The sequence below is a fragment of the Eumetopias jubatus genome, unplaced genomic scaffold, assembly GCF_037043125.1.
Source record: "Eumetopias jubatus isolate StellerSeaLion01/CBP00866 unplaced genomic scaffold, mEumJub1_p1.0 scaffold_4, whole genome shotgun sequence".
Taxonomy (NCBI): Eukaryota; Metazoa; Chordata; class Mammalia; order Carnivora; family Otariidae; genus Eumetopias; species Eumetopias jubatus.
Genome location: NW_028274810.1, coordinates 1,637,359 through 1,652,525, shown reverse-complemented (window position 1 = coordinate 1,652,525; position 15,167 = coordinate 1,637,359).

The window sequence follows — 15,167 nt, the reverse complement described above, 5'->3', positions numbered from 1 at the left end:
CCAGAGGCAGAGTTAGAAAATAAAATCTTGCTGGGTGTGCAGAACTTTGCTTACCTAGAAGGTGCTATTTTAAAAAATAGTGATTGATATCTGCTCTTTAAAGTTGCTTTTATAATCCAAGGAGCTTAGAAATGGGCATCCATATTCCTATGTTCTTTCTGTAAAGGGAAAAGGGAGACCTAGAAAACACCAATCTGAGGACAGGTAAGAGAGATCCTGAGATGCTAAACTGGTAAATGTTTTTATTACCTTCTAGATCTGGGTCCCTCTTTGGAAAAGAATATTTAACTAACAGGAGAATTAGATTAATTGTTTTATTAGATATTTAAAAAGAGAACAGGGTATGTTTTAAAACATTCTTGCCTGCTTGTAAAAGCATGTAAGAAATAGACCCATGAAAACAACTGTAAAAGGCAAAGACCAAGAGAATGGAGGGGTGGAGATGGAGAGCTAATTTTACAAGAAGACTGAGGCTAAGGGCAGCATTGATATGGAGCAAAACCTTGTTCTGATCTTCCTGATAATCAAAGCAAGTACAGGCGAACTGAATGTTGGGGTTGGGGGGAATCCATGTTGATAGTTCCCACCTGTAAAAAAATTTCTCAACATTGTCCTAAAAAGCAGAAGCTTCCTCCTGAGAATTGGGATTGGCATGTGAAGGTCATCTTAATTCTGATCAGTCAAGATCTCCTGAGTACCAACTATTTCTCAGCCACTATGCCCGGCACTGGAGTGTTTAAAGTTGAATAAATTCTGTCTCCCTGCCTTGGAGGTCACAGGCCAGTTTCATGAGAAATGGTTGAAGGAAACTGAGAATCGTCAAGGTTGTATTAGAAAGAAAGACTTAGGGGAAAGATAACAGCTGTTTTTCAAATATTTGAAGAGTTTTCATGGGGATAAGGAATGGGATGAGAAGAGAAAGGAACTTACATTCATTGAACACTTAAGACATGTCAGGTACTTTACATGGGCTTTCTTACTTAATCCTCATAGACCTTTTAGGTAGTTATTATCCTCTTTTAGCAGATAAGGAAGTTAAGCCTCTTAGCTGTTAAGTAGCTTGCCTATGGCCATGTGCCCAGTAAATGGCAAGCCTGGATTTAGAATTGAAATTCCTCAAGAATATCTCTGAGCTCATGGGTATCTCCATTATGTTGAATTCCTTATTCCGTGTAATGCCAGAGAATAGAGCTAGAATCAGTGATTGACAATTTCTAAAAGAAGTCTTTAGTTTTTATTAAGAACTCTTTAAAGAACAGTGTTGTCTGACAATGATGCAGACTATTCCTAAGGTAACAAGACCCCTGTTACTGGAACTGTCAAATAGGGGCAGAATCACAATCCACGGGCTAGGTTATGGGGGAGTCCTGCCACAGCAGGAGGCAAGGCCAGAGTGGCTTACAGGGAAGAGCATTGAACTCTTTCAACCCTAAATGTCTATGTTTTTAGGTTATAGTTTCTATTTGGAAGGTCCGGTTTGGATCTTGAACAATGTAAGAGCTGGCTCCCCAGCCTTTTTACAGGCATTCCTACTCTTTCAGAGCTTACTTAAGACCATTTAATTAATACCCATTCTTCAGGGTGGGTAGTGACTCAAGGGATGGCAGAAGCAAGAGAGAGATGGGAGAAGATAAGAATAATTTTTTTTTAAGATTTTATTTATTTGACAGCAAGAGAGAGAACACAAGCAGGGGGAGTGGGAGAGGGAGAAGCAGGCCTCCTGCAGAGCAGGGAGCCCCATGTGGGGCTCAATCCCAGGACCCTGAGATCATGACCTGAGCCAAAGGCAGACCGTTAATGACTGAGCCACCCAGGCGCCCCTAATTTTTTTGTTTAAACAAATTCTTTAGATTGCTATACAATAAACCACAAACTCTTCTACTATTACCAAAGAAAAGACCGGGGCTGCCCTTTCTTCTTCTAAAAAGTTATCTCTAATAGTCCCTCCATGATGTCCTCTCCCTCCTAATTTAGCATAGGGATAATGAAGAAAGGGAGAGAGACAGAGTGAAAAGAAATGGATTAATAAAGAACTATGTCTGGGGTGCCTGGGTGGCTCAGTCCCTTAAGCGCTGGACTCTTCACTTGATCTTAGCCAAAAGGCTGAGAAACGATACCACTGAACTCTTGATTTTGGGTTGGTAATGATCTCAGGGTCCTGGAATGCAGCCCCAGCTTAGCTGAAGCCTGCTTGAGATTCTCTCTTTCTCTCTCTGCCCCTCCCCTCTCATGTGCATGCTATCTCTCTCTCTTAAATGAATAAATAAATACATAAATACATAAATAAATACAAATAAAGAACTATGTTTAAGAGCTTCTTACTTTTCAAAGGTCATAACCGAAGTCTTCAATGAAAGCTCCAAATAAAACCGGTATGATGGCTACTTTGGAAAAGATGGCTGATAAAGCAATTTTTAAAAAGATTTATTTATTTATGAGAGAGAGCCACGTGTGAGTGGGGGAGGGTCAGAGAAGGAGGGAGAGAGACAAGCCGATTCTGCACTGAGTGTGCAGCCCAGACGTGGGGCTGGATCTCATGACCAGAGATCATGACCTGAGCTGAAACTGAGTCCTATGCTTAACTGAGGGAGCCACCCAGGCACCCTGCTAATAAAGCAATTTTTAATGATTCTTGGTAATACTGGAAAATGTGGCAAGCAAAAAAGAAGACTTCAGTTTAATTTATAATTTCATTATCTTTTTTCTTATTATAAAAGTGTTCAAGATGATGGTGGACTGAAAAAATGTATATTCTTATGTATCTGTGGGAATCTTCTAAAATAAAAATATACAAGAAGAAAAAGATGAAGCAGAATTATAAATGGAACTCAAGAATTATGGCTTAGATTTAGGAAATTTATGGAAGTTGAAAAATGGATGATTGAATGTTCATAATAGAAACAATTGGAGAAAGGCACAGCCCAGAATATGTTATGAAGGAGGGGCAGAGGTGAAGGCAGGTCCAGCCATCAAAACCTGGAGAAGCTCTGGACTCAGAATTAGCAGATATGATGGAGGTGGGAGTGGGAAGTGGCGCTTTAAATAGAGAAAGTAATTGAGAGTTTATGTGAGAAACTTCTGTCTTAGCAGCCATTCCCATATCCCTCCTCTACTTTGGAGCATAGAATATAGACATCTGAGCATATACTGCCTAACCTTCCTAGCAAAACCCCAAATGGCTCTTCCCTAAATATATTGAACAAAATTCCTAGAAGTGCTAAGTGTAAACTCTGTATCTTATTTTCCATATTATCCTCAGAAGCTGTATGAGTATCTGTACTATAGTAGGTGCTCTGTCATATTTGTTGATTAATAGATGGACTGAAAGCTAAGGCATCTAGTATAGATATTAATGCTCCAGGAAAAGCCTCTCCATATGACATTAGTTGGGGGGCGGGGAAAGGGCAGATCTGCAGCCTGACAGCCATTTCTCTGCAAATTGACAGGTTTTTCCTCTAGTCTGCCACAAGTTCCCATCTAAGTAAGAGAGTTGGTGTGAAAACAGATCTATTTATTCAAATCAGAAGAAACTCAGATCTTTTCATTGATATAAAGGGGCAACTAAGAATATTCAGGCATATTAATAAATCAGCAGCATAAAAAAAAAAGAACAAGATAAACAGACAAACTGACCCCAGAGGAAATAGATATAATTCAGGAAGCAGAAGAGAAATTAAAAAAAATGCTAATTAATATACTCCAAAGAGATTAATTGAAGCAAGACCAGGATGCTCTAAAAGAGCAATCAGAGAACAAAAATCAGAGAATAAAATGGTATTTATAGATTAAATTAAATAAAAAGTGAAATGAAATAAAAAAAGAACAATAGAATTTAAAAAACCTCACAATGTTGACAAAGTCCTTTAGAATGGCATTATCCAATAGAACTTTAGATATTTGCACTGTCCAGTGTTATGGCCACTAGCTATTTATGTGGCATGAAATGTGGCTAGTGTGGCTGAGAAACTAAATTTTAAATTTTATTTAATATGTATTAATTTAACTTAAATGCAAATAGCCACATTCACCTAGTGGCTACCTCTTTGGATAGTACAATTTTAGAATATAAAGCAAAAAGAGAAAGTGGGAGAAGAGGTAAGAAACATATATAATCAACTTAGGAAAGCCTACTAATAGGAACATCAGAAAGATAAAACAGAGAGATAAAAGATTAATTTATCAAAATATTAAATGAAGGTTTCCTAGAGACTTCATATTTTAAAAGGTCCACAAAATGTTCATCTAGATATATCCTTGGAAATTTCAGAGCATCAAGGATAAGGAAAAGAAAGGTCAAGTGTCTTGCCCAAGGCTACAAATCTATTAAGTGGTAAACCCAGTTTTTGCTTCTAGGCAATCTTGCTTCTGTGCCTATGTGCTTAACATAACAATGTAGCTATTTATTGGTTTCCAAGTGTTAGAGTCTGTGTATGTACAAAGCATGGTATATTTGTGTGGTTGGAAATGTAAAAGTGGAAGTGATACTGTCAGAAGTTGATGGAAAAGGAAAAGTATATTGAGTTAGAAAGGTAATAGAAGATTAGAATAATAAACATTAAACACTGAGAAAGGGGGTGGAGAAGAGAGGCAGTGTAAGTGATTTAAATCCTCCCTTTTCATCGCGGCTATATCATTTTATTTTTTTAAAAGATTTTATTTATTTATTTGTCAGAGAGAGAGTGAGCACAATCAGGGGAGTGGCAGGCAGAGGGAGAAGCAGGCTCCCCACTGATCAAGGAGCCAAATGTGGAATGTGATACCAGGACACTGGGATCATGACCTGAGCCAAAGGCTAATGCTTAACCGACTGAGCCACCCAGGCATCCCAATCGTGGATATATCATTTTAAATGGACAAATTTTACTACCAGAGGTTACTACCAGAAGATCAACAGAAAAATTTTTTTTAAAGAGAGTCTTTCTCTGAGGAATGAGACTGGGGTTCAAAAGATTACTGGATCTTAGGGTAGTTCTATTTTTAACTTTTTGAGGAACCTCTGTACAGTTTTCCACAGTGGCTGCACCAGGTTGCATTCCCACAAACAGTGTACTAGTGTTCCTTTTTCTCCACATCCTCGCCAGTACTTACTGTTTCTTGTGTTATTGATTTTAGCCATTCTGACAGGTATCTGATAGATACCACCAGTGAGGTGGTATCTCATTGCAGTTTTGATTTGTGTTTCCCTGATGATGAGTGATATTGAGCATCTTTTCATGGATCTGGAGCCATCTGGATGTCTTCTTTGAAAAAATGTCTGTTCACATCTTCTACCCATTTTTAAATTGGATTATTTGTTTTGAGCTGTTGAGTTTTATAAGTTCTTTACATATGTTGGTTATTAGCCCCTTATCGAATATGTCATTTGCAAAGATCTTCTCCCATTCTGAAGTTTGCCTTTCAGCTTTGTTGATTGTTTCCTTTGCTGTGCAGCTTTTTATTTTGATGTAGTCCCAAGGGTTTATTTTTGCTTTTTTTCCCCTTGCCTCAGGAGATATATCTAGAAAGAAGTTGCTATGGCTAATGTCAAAGAAGTTATTGCCTGTGTTCTCTTCTAGGATTTTTGTGGTTTCAGATCTCATATTTAGGTTTTTAACCCATTTTGAATTTGTTTTTTTTGTGTGGTGTAAGAAAGTGGTCCAGTTTCATTCTTTTGCATGTTGTCCAGTTTTCCCAACACCATTTGTTGAAGAGACTGTCTTTATCCCATTGGATATTCTTTGCTGCTTTGTCAAAGATTAATTGACCATATAATTGTGGGTTTATATCAGGATTTTCTATTCTGTTCCATTGATCTATGTGTCTATTTTTGTGCCAGTTCCATATTGTTTTGATCACTAGAGCTTTGTAATACAACAGTTATTTTAAAACATCTTCACTCCCTTCAGTTATCTGACAACCTCCTCCCCCTCCACTCTTGGAAGATGGTCCTGCCTGTTTACTTCATAAAGAAAATAAAAGTCATCAGAGGAGAATCCCTTAACACTCTTTCACCAAACTACAAACTGGCATCTATTTACATGCATGGTTTCTTTCTATGACATTAGAGAGGGTATCCATCTAAGCCTAATCTCTCTTTCTCTCTGGATCCTGTTTTTTCCTCCCTTTTCAGGAAATCTTCTATATTGATAATTCCCTCTATTTTCTATACTGCAGTCTCTCTTTATTGGTTCCTTCCCATCAGCATTTACATCTGCTCAAGTCTCTCCTATTTTATGAAATCCTGCCTTGTGCCCAAAACCCTATCCAGCCTTTCTCCTCCCCTTCATGAACATTTAGTAATGCTCAACATTGAGGAATTTTCAAAATACAAGAAGGGACTTAGGGCTTCAGTATTCAGAAGGGAGGGATGATATGTTAGATGGACAGTAGAAACCTTGGACTAAATGAAATATAAGGGTTATAGTAATTCATGTGACAAATATTTATTGAATGCCTACATTCTCACAACTCCTTGGCTTCATAGGGACTAGGAACTTTTGAAATCCTAGGTGAAATTTTTGAGTATGTATATTTTTCTAGTGAGTCCACATATTTCATCAGAATTTCATAGAGTTCTATTGCCTATTGTTTATCATGGAAAGAATATACAAAATAAAGAATGCCAAATTGTAGTCTCTGCTTTCAAGATCTTTACAATCTATTTGGGAGATGAAGCAAGTATAAAGCCAACTAAGGCAGAATGTTGTAATCAATTAATGAGTAGTAAAGATGATAGATATCTTAGAATCTCAGTGAATGAATGTGTGTCAAAATGATTAGGGAAGATTTTAGGAAAGAGGTGGGACTCAACCTGGGTCTTTTAAACTGAGTAGAAAGTATCCAGGTAGATAGGGAAGGAGACATTCCAAATAGATAAAATTATGCCAATAAGTTTTTGAAGGAAAGACAATCATAAGGTGTCCTGATGACAACATAGACTTAGTTTGCTTTTAACAACATGGTTGGTTCAAGAGATATTGAGGAGGCCAGGGTTAAAAGGTGTATTATCAGGAGAATGTGGAGGACCTTAAATTCCAAACTGAAGATCTTAGACTTTATCTTGCAGAAAATGCCACACCCATTTTTTCTTTTAAAGGGGAGTGATGACAAATAGAAATAAAATTTTACAAGTTTTTGTAATTCTAGTGCTTGCCATGGATGTCCTGATGGTTCAGAACATGATAACCTATTCAGAAATCTATCTTTTGCATTAATTTTAGGTTATTGCATGTCACTGTCAGCTCTTAACTAACAAGGGAAATGTGCTTATTATATATTACATAAATCACAATCTTCAGAGGCTTATAGTACCAGTACACTTGCTGAACAGACTAATTACTGTGACTGAATGAAAATATTAACAATATGTAATTAGTGCAGAAGATGGAACAGAGATGGGTTCACACTTAACTAATGGCCACTGACTTTTACTTTGAGTGGAACCGAGTTCCAGGACTTAATTTCTCCTCTGAAACGAGTAGAAGTAATTAAATGTATATGTGAAGTTCATAAATCAGAAGGTTAATGGTCTTTAGTAGAACAAGGATTGTAGAAAATGAGGTAGTTTTAGGGTCTTCTCCCTTAATGAATAAACCTGGGATGATAGGAAACCACTCTGGAGAGGAATTTGGGAGATACATGGAAGGAACTTCATATCTGATTGGCTAGAAAGGCAAGATCTTTGAAGCTAGAACTAGGCTCTGATGATCACCATCAGTTAATTCTTTTTCCTGCTTTCTCTTAGCTCAAGGTAGAAACTGGGGTGAGGCATTATTTGACCTGCTTTTAGAGTTTCAGTTGAACAAACTGAATGTAAGAATTAATTTTTTTCTGGTTCTAGGAATAACCTTGGTGATAGCTATTTCAACCTCATAGTTCAAAATACTAAACGAGGCCCAGAAAGCCTAAGTGATTTGCACAAGGATACACAGATAGTAAAGTGAAGGAACAGGTGAGAAGGACTATTTCACTACTGTATGCATAGTGCCTTAAAATGCTTTGCACATAGCAAGAACTCAATAAATATTTGCTGATTGAATGAATGAATGAACTCCAAGCTTCTGATTCCTTGTAGCAGTCTTTCCACTGCACCATAGAAACTATGGCAGATTTGGTAAAGTGTCTTTGAAGAACCAGGATCTGCTTGTAAAATGTCAAAGGATAAATAAAGATCATCACATTATAATACAGATGTTTCCCTAGCAACATTACCTCACCTTACGTGGTATATTAGTTTGCTAGAGCTATCATAACAAAGTGCCACAGACTGGGTGGTTTAACCAACATAAATTTATTTTCTTACAGTTCTGGATGTTAGAAGTGTAAGATCAAGATGTTGGGATGGTTGGTTTCTTTTTTTTTAAATTTTTTATTGTTATGTTAATCACCATACATTACATCATTAGTCTTTGATGTTGTGTTCCATGATTCATTGTTTGTGCATAACACCCAGTGCTCCACGCAGAACGTACCTTCTTTAATACCCATCCCCAGGCTAACCCATCCCCCCACTCCCCTCCCCTCTAGAACCCTCAGTTTGTTTTTCAGAGTCCATCATCTCTCATGGTTTGTCTCCCCCTCCGACTTACTTCCCTTCATTCTTCCCCTCCTGCTATCTTCCTCTTCTTCTTTTTTTCCCTTAACATATATTGCATTATTTGTTTCAGAAGTACAGATCTGTGATTCAATAGTATTGCACAATTTACAGCGCTCACCACAGCACATACCCTCCCCAATGTCTATCACCCAGCCACCCCATCCCTCCCACCTCCCACCACTCCAGCAACCCTCAGTTTGCTTTCTGAGATTAAGAATTCTTCATATCAGTGAGGTCATATGATACATGTCTTTCTCTGATTGACTTATTTCACTCAGCATAACACCCTCCAGTTCCATCCACGTCGTTGCAAATGGCAAGATCTCATTCCTTTTGATGGCTGCATAATATTCCATTGTGTATATATACCACCTCTTCTTTATCCATTCATCTGTCGATGGACATCTTGGCTCTTTCCACAGTTTGGCTATTGTGGACATTGCTGCTATAAACATTGGGGTGCACGTACCCCTTCGGATCCCTACATTTGTATCTTTGTGGTAAATACCCAGTAGTGCAATTGCTGGATCGTATGGTAGCTCTATTTTCAACTGTTTGAGGAACCTCCATACTGTTTTCCAGAGGAGTTGCACCAGGTTGCATTCCCACCAACAGTGTAGGAGGGTTCCCCTTTCTCTGCATCCCTGCCAACATCGGTCGTTTCCTGACTTGTTAATTTTAGCCATTCTGACGGGTGTGAGGTGGTATCTCATTGAGGTTTTGATTTGGATTTCCCTGATGCTGAGCAATGTTGAGAACTTTTTCATGTGTCTGTTGGCCATTTGGATGTCTTCTTTGGAAAAATGTCTGTTCATATTGTCTGCCCATTTCTTGATTGGATGATTTGTTCTCTGGGTGTTGAGTTCGATAAGTTCTTTATAGATTTTGGATACTAGCCCTTTATTTGATATGTCATTGGCAAATATTTTCTCCCATTCTGTCGGGTGTCTGTTGGTTTTGTGGACTGTTTCTTTTGCTGTGCAAAAGCATTTTATCTTGATGAAATCCCAATAGTTCATTTTTGCCCTTGCTTCCCTTGCCTTTGGCGATGTTTCTAGGAAGAAGTTGCTGTGGCTGAAGTTGAAGAGGTTGCTACCTATGTTCTCCTTTAGGATGTTGATGGACTCCTGTCTCACGTTTAGGTCTTTCAACCATTTGGAGTCTATTTTTGTGTGTGGTGTAAGGAAATGGTCCAGTTTCATTCTTCTGCATGTGGCTGTCCAATTTTCCCAACACCATTTGTTGAAGAGACTGTCTTTTTTCCATTGGACATTCTTTCCTGCTTTGTCAAAGATGAGTTGACCATAGAGTTGAGGGTCCATTTCTGGGCTCTCGATTCTGTTCCATTGATCTATGTGTCTGTTTTTGTGCCAGTACCATACTGTCTTGATGATGACAGCTTTGTAATAGAGCTGGAAGTCCGGAATTGTGATGCCGCCAGCTTTGCTTTTCTTTTTCAACATTCCTCTGGCTATTCGGGGTCTCTTCTGGTTCCAAACACATTTTAGGATTATTTGTTCCATTTCTTTGAAAAAAGTGGATGGTATTTTGATGGGGATTGCATTGAATGTGTAGATTGCTCTAGGTAGCATTGACATCTTCACAATGTTGGTTCTTCCAATCCATGAGCATGGAACGTTTTTCCATTTCTTTGTGTCTTCTTCAATTTCTTTCATGGGTATTTTATAGTTTTCTGAGTACAGATCCTTTGCTTCTTTGGTTAAATTTATTCCTAGGTATCTTATGGTTTTGGGTGCAGTTGTAAATGGGATCGACTCCTTGATTTGTCTCTCTTCTGTCTTGTTTTTGGTGTATAGGAATGCCACTGATTTCTGTGCATTGATTTTATAGCCTGCTACTTGACTGAATTCCTGTATGAGTTCTAGCAGTTTTGGGGTGGAGTCTTTTGGGTTTTCCACATACAGTATCATGTCATCTGCAAAGAGTGAGAGTTTGACTTCCTCTTTGCCGATTTGGATGCCTTTGATTTCTTTTTGTTGTCTGATTGCTGTGGCTAGGACTTCTAATACTATGTTGAATAGTAGTGGTGAGAGTGGACATCCCTGCCACATTCCTGACCTTAGGGGAAAAGCTCTCAGCTTTTCCCCATTGAGAATGATATTCGCTGTAGGTTTTTCATAGATGGCTTTTATGATATTGAGGTATGTACCCTCTATCCCTATACTCTGAAGAGTTTTGATCAAGAAAGGATGCTGTACTTTGTCAAATGCTTTTTCTGCATCTATTGAGAGGATCATATGATTCTTGTTCTTTCTTTTGTTAATGTATTGTATCCCGTTGATTGATTTGCGGATGTTGAACCAACCTTGCAGCCCAGGGATAAATCCCACTTGGTCGTGGTGAATAATCCTTTTAATGTACTGTTGGATCCTACTGGCTAGTATTTTGGTGAGAATTTTTGCATCCGTGTTCATCAAGGATATTGGTCTGTAATTCTCCTTTTTGATGGCGTCTTTGTCTGGTTTGGGGATCAAGGTAATGGTGGCCTCATAAAATGAGTTTGGAAGTTTTCCTTCCATTTCTATTTTTTGGAACAGTTTCAGGAGAATAGGAGAATTACTTCTTCTTTAAATGTTTGGTAGAATTTCCCTGGGAAGCCATCTGGCCCTGGGCTTTTGTTTCTTGGGAGATTTTTGATGACTGCTTCAATTTCCTTAGTGGTGATAGTCTGTTCAGGTTTTCTATTTCTTTCTGCTTCAATTTTGGTAGTTGATACATCTCTAGGAATGCACCCATTTCTTCCAGGTTATCTAATTTGCTGGCATAGAGTTGCTCATAATATGTTCTTATAATTGTATTTCTTTGGTGTTGGTTGTGATCTCTCCTCTTTCATTCATGATTTTGTTGATTTGGGTCATTTCTCTTTTCTTTTTGATCAGTCTGGCCAGGGGTTTATCAATCTTGTTCATTCTTTCAAAGAACCATCTCCTAGTTTCGTTGATCTGTTCTACTATTCTTTTGGTTTCTATTTCATTGATTTCTGCTCTCATCTTTATTATTTCCCTTCTCCTGCTGGGTTTAGGCTTTATTTGCTGTTTTTTCTCTAGCTCCTTTAGGTGTAGGGTTAGGTTGTGTATTTGAGACCTTTCTTGTTTCTTGAGAAAGGCTTGTATTGGTATATACTTTCCTCTTAGGACTGCCTTTGCTGCATCCCAAAGATTTTGAACAGTTGTGTTTTCATTTTCATTGGTTTCCATGAATTTTTTTAAATTCTTCTTTAATTTCCTGGTTGACCCATTCATTCTTTAGTAGGATGCTCTTTAGCCTCCATGTATTTGAGTTCTTTCCGACTTTCCTCTTGTGATTGAGTTCTAGTTTGAAAACATTGTGGTCTGAAAATATTCAGGGAATAATCCCAATCTTTTGGTACCAGTTGAGACCTGATTTGTGACCTAGGATGTGATCAATTCTGGAGAATGTTCCATGGGCACTAGAGAAGAATATGTATTCCGTTGCTTTGGGATGGAATGTTCTGAATATGTCTGTGAAGTCCATTTGGTCTAGTGTTTCATTTAAAGTCTTTATTTCCTTGTTGATCTTTTGCTTAGATGATCTGTCCATTTCAGTCAGGGGGGTGTTAAAGTCCCCCACTATTATTGTATTGTTGTCAATGTGTTTCTTTGCTTTTGTTATTAATTGCCTTATATAATTGGCTGTTCCCATGTTAGGGGCATAGATATTTACAATTGTTAGATCTTCTTGTTAGATGGACCCTTTAAATAGGATATAGTGTCCTTCTTCATCTCTTATTACAGTCTTTGTTTTAAAATCTAATTTGTCTGATATAAGGATTGCCACCCCAGCTTTCTTTTGGTGTCCATTAGCATGGTAAATGGTTTTCCACCCCCTCACTTTCAATGTGGGGGTGTCTTTTGGTCTAAAATGAGTCTCTTGCAGACAGCATATCGATGGGTCTTGTTTTTTAATCCAATCTGATAGCCTGTGTCTTTTGATTGGAACATTTAGTCCATTTACATTCAGGGCAACTATTGAAAGATATGAATTTAGTGCCATTGTATTGCCTGTAAGGTGACTGTTACTGTATATTGTCTGTGTTCCTTTCTGATCTATGCTGCCTTTAGGTTCTCTCTTTGCTTAGAGGACCCCTTTCAATATTTCTTTTAGGGTTGGTTTCATGTTTGCAAATTCCTTTAGTTTTTGTTTGTCCTGGAAGCTTTTTATCTCTCCTTCTATTTTCAATGACAGCCTAGCTGGATATAGTATTCTTGACTGCATATTTTTCTCATTTAGTGCTCTGAAGATATCATGCCAGTCCTTTCTGGCCTGCCAGGTCTCTGTGGATAGGTCTGTTGCCAATCTAATATTTCTACCATTGTAGGTACAGATATCTTCTCCCGAGCTGCTTTCAGGATTTTCTCTTTGTCTCTGAGACTGGTAAATTTTACTCTTAGATGTCGGGTTGTTGACCTATTTTTATTGATTTTGAGAGGGGTTCTCTGTGCCTCCTGGATTTTGATGCCTGTTTCCTTCCCCATATTAGGGAAGTTCTCTGCTATAATTTGCTCCAATATACCTTCTCCCCTCTCTTTCTTCTTCTTCTGGGATCCCAATGATTCTAATGTTGTTTCGTCTTATCGTATCGCTTATCTCTCGAATTCTGCCCTCATGATCCAGTAGTTGGTTATCTCTCTTTTTCTCAGCCTCTTTATTTTCCATCATTTGATCTTCTATATCGCTGATTCTCTCTTCTGCCTCATTTATCCTAGCAGTTAGTGCTCCCATTTTTTATTGCACCTCATTAATAGCCTTTTTGATTTCGACTTGGTTAGATTTTAGTTCTTTTATTTCTCCAGAAAGGGTTTCGCTAATAACTTCCACGCTTCTTTCAAGCCCAGCTAGTATCTTTAAAGTCATGATTCTGAACTCTAGGTCCAACATCGTACTAATGTCCGTATTGAGTAGGTCCCTGGCTGACGGTACTACCTCTTGTTCTTTTTGCTGAGGTGATTCTTTCGTCTTGTCATTTTGTCCAGAGGAGAATAGATGAATGAGAGAACAAAATGCTAACACGTCAACAATGTCCCCAGCAAATATACTCTATAGAAATCAGAAAAGACCTGAAACCAGGGGAAAAGAAAGGGAAAGAAAGAAAAAAGAAAGAGAAAAAAAAGAAAAAGAAGAAGAAAAAGATAAAAACAAAAACTGAACAAAACAAAAAAAACCCAGAATATGATCAAATATGATCAGGCTGGTGCATAGATCAGTGCCACACACTAGATTTTGGGTGTATTTTAGTCTGTTAGAAGAAAGTGCCTCCTAAAATTTTAAAGGATGAAAGACTTATATATGTACAAAATAAGGGTTGATACAATGAAGGGATGGAAGATGACTGTAAAGATGAAAATTATAAAAGATTTTATAAAAGGAATTGATAAGTTGTTTGAAAAAAGAAATAAGATTAAAAAAGAAAAAAAAGGGAGAGAATGTGATCAGGCAGGAGACTAGAACAAAGCCATACCCTAGTGATTTAGGGTATAATTTGATCTGTTAGAAGAAACTGTATCTCAAAATTTTAAAAAGAGAACAACTTATATATATATATATCACAAAAATAGGGGTAACTACTATGAAGGGATAAAATATGTTTATAAAAATGAAAAATAAGTTTTTTTTTTAAAAAGGGATTGATAAGATGGTTGAAAAAGGGAAAAAGAAAAATTCAAAAAAAAAACAGTTAAAAAAATTAACTTTGAAAAACTAATGAATCATGGTAAAAAAGTCATGAATTCTATGTGCAGTATTCCCCTAGCACTGGAGTTCTCTCGTTCTCCTTGATCAGTAAAACTTGGTCTTGGCTTGCTGGCTGTTCGTGCTGATCTTCTGGGGGAGGGGCCTGTTGCCGTGGTTCCCAAATGTCTTTGCCGGAGGTGGCATTGCCCCGCCCTTGTCGTCGGGGCTAAGCAGTCTGCTTGGGTTTGCTCTCAGGAGCTTTTGTTCCCTGCAAGCTCTCGGTACAGCTTTGGAGGACCAGAGTGAAAATGATGGCCTCCCAATCTCCGCCCGGAGGAGCTGAGAACTCGGGCCCCGCTCCTCAGTGCGCCCCCAGAGAAAAGCAGTCACTCCCGTGTCCCTGGTCTCCGGCCGCACTCCGTGCTCACCCGGCCTGTGATCGAGCGTTGCTATCTCTGGCACCTGACCCCGTGTGGAGTCTCCAAACCCAGCAGATCCCTGCGGTGCGCTTCCGTGCCGCTCCTCCCCGGGAAGGAAGGGGAGTCTCCCCGGCTCTGCCGCTTGTTGGGTTCCTGCTGCAGGGACAGTGGCCCGACTGGGCTGCGGATCACGGTTTATGGCAACCCTGAGGTAAAAGCCCATGCCTCGGCTCCCTCTCTGCACCCAGCTTCCCCGCTCCGATACCTGGGAGGTCTGCCGCACTCAGGCACCCCCGTGTTTCTGTGACCCCGAGGGTCCTGAGACCACACTGTCCCGCGAGGTTTCCACCCCCAGCTTAGCCACTGGAGCGACGTCCCTCAGTGGAGCCGACTTCTAAAAGTTCCGATTTTGTGCTCTGCTGCTCTATCACTTGCCAAAAGCGGCCGACGGAGGCCCCCTC